Consider the following 9,896-nt stretch of genomic DNA (forward strand, 5'->3'; position numbering starts at 1 on the left):
GTTTCATCCTGGAATGGAATGTCTCACATTTATGTGTGTTTTCATTTCCAATACATTCGAATGAATACATATTCGTTTCAATGGCAATTACAAAATCACCTCTGACATGTGTGCACGAGTGTGTTAGCCGATGCGTAGCAAAGTATTTTTGGAACAACACTTGAAAAAAATTCTTGTAGGACTAACGAAAAATTTCTTTGTAATCGAAGATCATAATACCTTTTAAGGTGTGATAATATTATAATGGGATTGAGATACGAAACTCTCGGATCCGGAACCAGATCCGGAACTTTCGGATCCGGATCCAGATCCGAATCTTTCGGACCCGGATCCGGATCCGAAGTTTTCGGACCCGGATCCGGAACTCTCGGATCCGGATCCAGATCCGTAACTTTTGGATCCGGATCCGGATCCGAATGGATCCGGATTTTTCGGATCCGGATCCGTTTGGCCATCCCTATCTAAGACGTCATGCTTTGGGCTCCAGCTACGGGACGCGCGCAGGTTCGAGTCTCCTGGAAGAAGCGTAACAACTTTTCTCCTGATATTTCGGCCAGTCAAACTCGCGGCCCGCGAGCCGCATGTGGGCCCCAGCATCCGTTAATGCGGCCCGCCTTGGCCCCACTTAACACTTCATGCTTGAAATTAACTATACATTTGTAGTTATCCCGTTTTCTCTTTTCTCGTGATACAAGACCAGACTCATCCAAACTTCAACACATTGACCAATTTTCCCTACACAGGTATACATTCCATTATAGAGTAGGTGTTGTGTCAACTAAGCAAGCTGATGGACAGGTTACTTCTGAAGTACGAAAATATCTTGCCAGCTGGGGGAGGGCAGCGTGCATACTTTCTGTCGCCTATGAGCCTGTTTCTTGATTTTCAAGGATTTACCTGGAAGAAAAGTCAGTTTCTGTAAAAGTTTCAGAGAACCTTATGGCTGCCCAAACTTCGTGGGAGTAAGAAAAGGACTATAGAAGAGGAATGTAGATTTTTCAAGTGAAATGCTTACTTTTGTTGTGAAGTGAATAGTGAAAATCGTAGAAATTTTGTACCCTGATAGTTAATTCATTCAGAAGTATTTCTTTATCACGAAATAAATTTGCCAACCTCTGTGGCGGAGTGGTTAGCACAGCCCGTTGCGACACCAGAGGTTGCGGGTTCGAATCCTGGCCTGAGCATGGGTGTTCTTTATATGTGTTTCTTTATCAATTTCATCATACCATTACTCATCCTCATCGTCGCCATTAGCCAAACGTGGCAGAAAAGCAACGCTAATAAAAAAAAAATATTTAAAAAATCAGAAATGCAGTTGAGGAGAGGATTGATGACTTAGTCAACGAACAATTGAAAGCGAAAATTGTTCGTGCTGTTGCCTTTTCGCTCACAATATGTGAAATTACGAACGTCTGCGTCTGGTGAGGTGGGGATTATCAATTGAAATTAATGGGGAGGTGGGGATTATCAATTGAAAGTAATGGGGGAGGTGGGTATTATCAATTGAAGGTAATGGGAAGGTGGGGATTATCAATTGAAAGTTATGGGGGAGGTGGGTATTATCAATTGGAGGTAATAAGAAGGTGGGGATTATAATTTGAAAATAATGGTGTATTGGGGATTATCAATTGAAAGTAATGGGGAGGTGGGGATTATTAGTTGCCAGGGCACGGGTGTTCTTTGTGAGTATCCCTTCATCAATTCCATGTAATCACCATTTTATGTCGTGATTAGACAAAAGTGACAGAAAAGCGACGAAAAATAATCAACCAATCAATCAACGTATCTACACTCTCGGTGGTGTTACATTTCAATCGTTCGGTTTCCAGTAAACATTCCATCTTGAAGTCATCCGTAAGACTGCCATTGTGACCGTAATACTTGTAGTTATTTCGGAGCAAGATGACCAGATATGATACGTGACTTATCCTGAGGGGTGCGAAAGCAAAAGCTAAAAACTAAACACTGTCCATAATTACCATAGCATCAGGTCTTACAAGATGTATACATACAGATGAGTCATTATTCTGTGACATCATCAGTAATAGGTCTTAATATTAAATAACACAAAAATCACGCAGCAAATTAAAGGGATTACGAATAACATTAAAAATATTTCTAGAACTGGAATGAGCAATAAACATTTGTGCAACGAGAAAGAAAATTAACACACTATAAATACTGGTCCGAGGGGAAGCATGTGTCATAATGATACAAAATGATAACATGTAGAAAGTTTCAAATACGTTTGAGCTGTTTTTAAGATGGGTAATACATAAAGTGTAAGTTCAATGTTTACCTGTTCGTTTCCTTACATCACTGCCACTACTGTAGTTGTTCATTTTGTTCCATTGGTTTGTCTTTCGCGTCTTCTGATTATCCTTAGGTCATTCCACACGTCCGAGACTTTTTTCCTTAAATTCGAAATAGTCTCGCTCCCGTCCATCTCGAATTATTATTAGCACTGTTCGTAGTAGTTAAAATAATAACTGTTACTATTTTTTGTGCTTATTACTATTAGATACAAATTTTGTATCCACAAGAAAACACCTACAAAAAAAAAATGGCGACGAGTATGCCTCTGCCTCTTTATCACTGCCACTGGTATGCTATACATTTACACCTTATATAGTTGGTGTTAAATGCGGAGCTACTGCGGAGCATGCGCACTCGTCTGGCTTCCCTGGAACATCCGGTTACGCTTACGGTGCTATGGACGATAATATGAAACGGCAAAGTGGAGATTCTTTTACAAGGAAATAGCGTGTCAGCTGCATAGCATATGGTTGCACAGTTCGATCGGGAACAAATTTATTGAGTCAAGTATCACTTCGTAGGTTTCCGAAGGACGTAGAGAGACGAAACCTGTGGATACAAGCAGAACGAAAAAAGGATTGGTACCCGGAAAGGATTTGTACGACTTGCATTTTGTTACAAGCATGTCGATCGCTTATCTGCGTATTGTGTTGTGGTGAAAAGAACGGCTCTTAGTAAGGTTTCAAACCGAAGCGACACGCGACAGCAGTGGTTCACACCGAAGTGACAAGCAACGCAGACCCATTTAGTCTATAAATAAGCATTTACCGCGCATGGGAAATCAAGTCTCAGGCGGCGCAATGCACGCCATTGAGAATCTGAGCGACAAGTGCAGCTTGTCGCGTCCCTTCGGTTCGATACATTTCGTTGATCACTGAGGATTCACTTTTAAGTGGCACGGAGATTACACACCGAAGCGGCAAGCAACGGCCCCTTATTCTAAAGAAAACCATCCACCTTGCATACGAGTACAACAAACCGAGGCGACACGATGCATAGTACTGAGAAAACAGACCAGTCCAAGCGACACGTGCATTTTCTCGTGGTGAATTGGTTCGAAAGGAAGCTTTCAAACTGAAGCGATACGTGTCTCTTGGAAAACCAACATTAAAAAAATAAACAACACCTTACACCTTCCCAATTAAAGCGATACGACAAATTGCAGGTGTCGCTTCTCGCTTTCATGTTGCTCAGACTGGGCCGTTTTATCAATACTGTGCATTGTGTTGACCCGGCCTGTTATTTGCGCAACCGTGGTGAATGGTTTGCTTTAGATCGAATGCTTCTGTGCGAAATCTCGATATCGCTTGTCGCTTCAGTCTGAAAACTCCCTTGTTGTTTGAAGTAAATTCGTGCAAGTGAAAATGGCATGTCATATCATAGGTTCTCCCGGCGAAGTTGAAAGCACACATATTTACTAGCATTTGCATGTGTCATTACTTCTGCACTAGTTTTATAGAATTCTCTTTCCCTCACTTTTCCATTTACAAAATAATTGAATATATCGAAACTTTCGTACGTTTTCAGTTCGTCGTGCGTGTACATGAGATACGTAGTGGTAGTATGCTATACAACTGGCGGCCACAAAGACACGTCAACGTCATATTTTAATAATCTGCTCTGCAGTTGATCATCCGACGGATTCTTGACGTCCATTCCTTCATAGTAGAACTTTAACAAATACCTTTCTTGACTATCGTCGCACAATTGATGAAAACAAGCGCTCATTTCTTACTTCGTATGCCGGTGAATCTGTACTGGAAACAACGGGAACTGTTCTAAACCGGAAGTTCCGGGGGGACCGGGCAAGACCTCATCAATGTTTATGTTTACATTTTTAACATGGTCCATTAGCAAGACTACACAGCCACAGGGTACTTTCAATTAGTTATTCTTACTTGATTCGTCGTTACTTTCAACTGATAATCTCTACCTCCTTCTTCACTCTCAATTTGTAATCTCAACCGCGCTAAGAGAAATTCCACATAATTATAGCAGCCACTGTAATCAACAAAATTTATTCAATCCAAATCTCATTTGTGAAGGCCCTGACTGTTTGCCGTGCCCTTTCGCAGCGGTCACGACCAAGTTCTGGTGTTACTGCATGCCCCTGTTTTGGGTCAATTTTCGCCATTTACTCTTGTCACCTCCATCTCATTATGTAATAAAGGCTGAATTACACGATGCTGAGCTGGATATGCTGATTGAACTTGGACTAGTGGTGTGGTACTTTCTCATCTGTTAGTTTTCGCGTCGCACGATATCGTTACTGTACTTGTAGGCAGACTTTTGTTCCCATAAGGCATTGCATGCTAGATGGCGAGCGACTTGAGGAATAAAGTCGTAGGAGAATACTGCTACTATTTTCCTTCCAATTGCCAAAATTAAAGCTTTAAGTAGAAAAAGGACAGAATGAGCTAGAAATTGGGTCGAAAGAAGAAATCAGGCCACCGTTGGTGCAACGCATGCCACCACACATCGTCTCACGTTTTAAAATATTCACACGTATAATGTATTTTATTCACATTCATTTCTTCTGCACATTAGAATAGAAAAAAGAAATTAAATTAAAATAAAATAAGAAACTTACACCACCTCAATTTGTAATCAGCATACACACTAAAGAAAAGGAAATCGATGATTCAAAAGTGGACCGCTGTGAAAAGCAAATTTCAGTTGTAACAGCTGATTTTCTTGTTTGTGGCCCCAAACTTCTTCCGATTTCCTATCATAATAAAACTCCATTATTCGAAAGTGTACAGGCATCGTCGTGATTCTTTGCCTTGAAACCGAGATTACAGCGCCTTGAATATTATAAAATTTGAGGGTGTGGAATTTACAATGGAGCTAAATTGAGACATCATAACAAGAGGAGGACGATTAATGGACCGTGGCAACGAAAACTATCCCGGTCGGCATTTTCTCTTTGGCGTGAAACAAATATGCAGCTAAAATGGGCGCTATTCACCGGATGCTTACATTTCTGTGCTTCCTTGGCGGTGGCGGGGACTGCACTTCCGGTTTTGAAAATAATAACATTGAATTCAATGGTGTAAAGGCAGTGTCTTCGGAAAAGCCGACAATATTTATGTGGCTTTTGGTTTCAACATGAGACAGGGAACAAACAATTGTTCTCGGGTATCTATGCATCGTTTTCAGACAGACCCGATACGGAGAGATCAGTGGATTTAGGCAGTAAAGCGAAACTATTGGACACAAACTGTCTGCTCTGTCTGCGCAATGCCTTATGGGAACAAAAGTCTGCCTACAAGTACAGTAACGATATCGTGCTCTGCAGTCTGGCACTTCATCAAATCAAATGAAAATATTTTACGTGTTTCGAAAATTATAATTGTCTAACGCACATGTGTTGATTATATTTAAAAGTTGGAACTATTCATATGATAACACATTTTCCTTTTGGTTGTTGATAAGCGCTCTCTCCATGGCATCGGTAGGTCAGAATGGGAAAATTTCCATCTCATAAAAATAGTTTCCCGAACTACTGCTAAATAACTGTTACATACATTTGAGAAATAAAAAAATACTCTTTTATTTCTTTGTTCTGCAGGTTTAAAAAAAATATTAAACCTCAAAATTTGGAACCCCATGATAACATGGACTGATCCAACACTAATGTCCAATAGTGATGCAACTTCTTGATTGTGACACACTCACTGGTTTCCCAGTATTACGTTCTAGGTACATGGCTGAACTGAAATGTCTTCCTTGACTGCTGGACCCGAGAGAGGAGGACCCTCCACTATAGTGACCCCGTTGTTGGACATCTCAGTCCATTCATACACTTGTGTACGACTCATACACCAGTTACCGTACTGAATTCTCATCAGAAATGAATCTCTACAGGTTTCACACCTTTGTTAACAAAAATCTCAGAACACTTTGCTGCTCTTGCTTGGTGCACTGTTACAAGAGAACCGCCATCTTATCGAACAGTTTTCCAGGTTCCAATGCGTTACAAGGCCAACTTTTGGCAGCTCAAGGTCATGGCATCTGCATACCCTACAAACAATATCTGACAGTGATGCCAGGAGTTCAGTTGAATGCCCGCCATGAACCAGTTGTCCTCTAGCAAATAAGTAAAACTAAATAAATGAAAACTTAATTTAGCCCCAAATACACATTTCTGACATATGTTACAAAGGCCATCAATGTCAGTGCATTTGTAGTAAAGTCAATTAAATGTGTGTGTACAGATATTGTGTATATCTCGTTGCATGTGTAGGAGTGTCCCAGTCTGGCCAATAATAGGTATGCAGCGACTGTTCAAAATTTCCATATGTTTGGAAAATTGGCCATAGGGGTTTTGATTCATTTTTTGTCGACGAGAAATATTTCTGCTACCCAGACTAATAGAGAACAGGTGGAAGTTAATGGTGAAGGTGTGACGTCGAGACAGCATGTAGCAAAATGGTGTTGTGGCTTTGAAGTGACCCCATCAGCCAGAAAATTTCTGGATAGTTTTCTGGCACACATCTAGCATCTTACTGGTGGAATACCTTGAACAAGAATGAACTTTTACTGCCGATGCCTACTGCAGGACACTTCAGCATTTATGGGAGGTCATCAGAAGAAAACAGCCAGGTCTTCTATGGAGCAGTGTGTTCATTCTTCATGATAATGCTGTCGCCATACACACATCAACAAATTGTTGCTTGCTTGTGAAGGTTTCACTGGAAAAGCTTGACCCTCTCCCAATATTTTTATTCTGGATTTGGCACCAATTGATTTTAATTGATTTCCATCTTTTCTCTACTCTAAACACATACGACTGGACACTATTTCAGCGCAATGAAGATGTGAAAACCACTGCCTCCAGATGGTTCCAAATCAGTGACGTGCACCGAGGAGTAGCTAGTCTAGCCGAGATAGATTAATCAATCTCACATCTCTAATTATTTTCAAATCACAATATTTATTGTCTTGTTAAAGCCACAGTTCATGTGCAACACTTTCTTTTTCACGCGCTTCTCGCCCCTCAGTGTGATCCACGGACAAAACTGGCCTAGCTCGCTCTTCTCCCGCCTTAGCAGTTCCAGGTAGAAACCGGTTTCCGAAGGCAAAGGGAAGATTTCTGCCTCTACCTCCCTTGCCCCCTCGTGCCCGCTGCAATGGTTGAAAGCCCATGCTTTCAGGTCCCCCAGTCTATCTCCTATAGGACAGATAGGGGATTGGTTTCCATCGATTCCTTTGTAAATCCTCTAAAGAACTCAAGGGAAAATTTTCTGCAGTACTTATGTTCTCTGTATTTACACAACATTTTACACGTTGTACAATATGTATGTATAATATGGGATGTAGTTTTATTATTTATGAAATGGGAACGTGTTATGTGCAGTCAATAATGTTATGCTTTCTTTATTTTTTATTTTATTTTATATTTTTCAAATATGGAATATATAATGATTAAATTACAAATATTTGCTCAGGCTCTCTCTCGCTCTCGTTTAAGCAGTTTTTTTTGTTGTTTTTTTTAAATATACTAATCTCTTGGCCTCCAACGGATGTATTTAATTGGGCAAGAGAACGCACATTCATAATGTTGTTGGTTTGGTTTATTTTACTTTTCTGCCACATTTGGTTATCGTGAAAATGAGGATGATGTGATGAAATTAATGAAGGGACCTCGAACAATCCAGGCCGGGATTCGAACCCGTGATGAGCGTGCATTCTTGTTCCTGTGTTGTACGTACTCTGCAGTGAATAATGAAATAATTTGAAATGAAAAATGTACCTCAGAACTCAAGAAGGCAAATGAATATTATTGAAGAAACTACAAAAAACTGTTTTTTGTTACCTGTTTTGTTTCTGTGCATAAAGTGGACTTAAAACACCAAATCAACCAACCGTGGGGAAGTGGTTATCACAGCAAACTAGGACACCAGGAGTTCCGGGTTCGAACTCCGACCTGGATATGGGTGTTCTTTGTATTTGTCCCTTCATTAATTTATCATATCATCTTCGCAATTAACCAAATGTGAGAAAAAAGCGATGCTAAGTAACAAAAATCAAGTCAAATCATTGATTGATTGCTTGATTTGGTTTATTTTACTTCGCTTTTCCGCCACTTTTGGCTAATCTCGAAGATAATACAATATAATTGATGAAGGGACACACTCAAAGAATACCCATGGCCAAGCCGAGATTCGAACCCAGGATCTCTCGCTTAGTAGTCAAATCAAATCTTTTTTATTTTCAAATGGGGGGTGGGGGTTACGTGTACTTTTTTTTAGTACTCATTCGTCATGTTGCAATCTTTTCCTGTTATTGACGTTCTATTTTTAGGAATACTGGGCCGTAAAGGAGGGAGGGGTATGAGCCACACCACTACCCCACCACCCCCTTGAGCATGCCACTGATTGCTACCCCAAGTGTCGACGTCACCGCACGTCACTGTTCCAAATGTATGATGCCAAGTTTTGTTCGACCAACATGAACAACTCAATCTCACCCTGTGATAAGTGTTTGAACAGGAATGGTGATTATGGGGCAGTAATGTCATGTACCCACTTTCACCCCACATATTACAGACTCAAGCAGCATCCTGTCATGTCATATTTTTCTCATCACCACTTGTAGTTCCCCTTTACACTCTGATAGGCTAATTAGGAATGGGTCCACAGTTTAAAGTGGGATCCGAACCACTGTTCAATGTGTCTCCACTGCATATTAAACACAGTCCTCCCTGATTACAAGTGATACAGGCAGGCAAATTCTAATATAGTATAGTATAGTAGAATATTAAGTGTTCGACTTTCAATCTTGCCACCGAAGTTTCCAGGTTCTAGTGCCAGCCTGGGTATGGAAGTTCTTTGCGAATGTTGTCACTTCACAAATTTCACAATTAGCAAAAAGTAGCAGTACAGCAAGAATAAATAAAAATATAAGAATGCACCCTCCTTTCAAAAACATATTCTTGCCTCTCTCTCCCTGCATTCCAGAATAGTTCGACACAAACATTAGCATGCAATGTTAACTTGATATTATCTATTGTCTAGTGTTTTTATCTATACTTATTTTGTGCTATTACTTTTTTCATTTTCCTGTTTCCAATTTGGTTCTTTATGTAGCACTGTTTTGTTACTCCACTGAAATCTATGTGATTTGCTTACACGAGGTAGTCAAGAATAAGCTCAAATTTAGTGGATACTCTGCTCGTCATTGATGTGTGTCTGAATATAAAACCTTTATCAGATGTGCAGACACGTGTGTGTGTTTGTGAGCATCTTTGTGTGAGAGAGAAAGACAGAGGAGAAAATTTTACATGTGTGCACAAAAATTTAGATGTGCGTAAATCTAGTCCAGGAATGTTCTTTCCATAACCAAAATATGTGTGAAAAATATCAGGATAATTTACAGATTAGGTGTAATTCTGGTACAGAATGCAGCCTGTTCTTACGTGCAATCAAATAAAAATGTCCAGGATAATGCCCCATTCATGCAAAACCAAATAGCACTGATGTCCAAACCATATTCAAAAACAATCCATAGAATGTTCAAAAATTATCCAGATTGTCCAAAACATATGCAAAAATTATGCGAAGAATCTCCAAAGCATA

This window comes from Lepisma saccharinum, chromosome 14 (assembly GCF_977018435.1).
Source record: "Lepisma saccharinum chromosome 14, izLepSacc3.1, whole genome shotgun sequence".
NCBI classification, from domain to species: Eukaryota; Metazoa; Arthropoda; class Insecta; order Zygentoma; family Lepismatidae; genus Lepisma; species Lepisma saccharinum.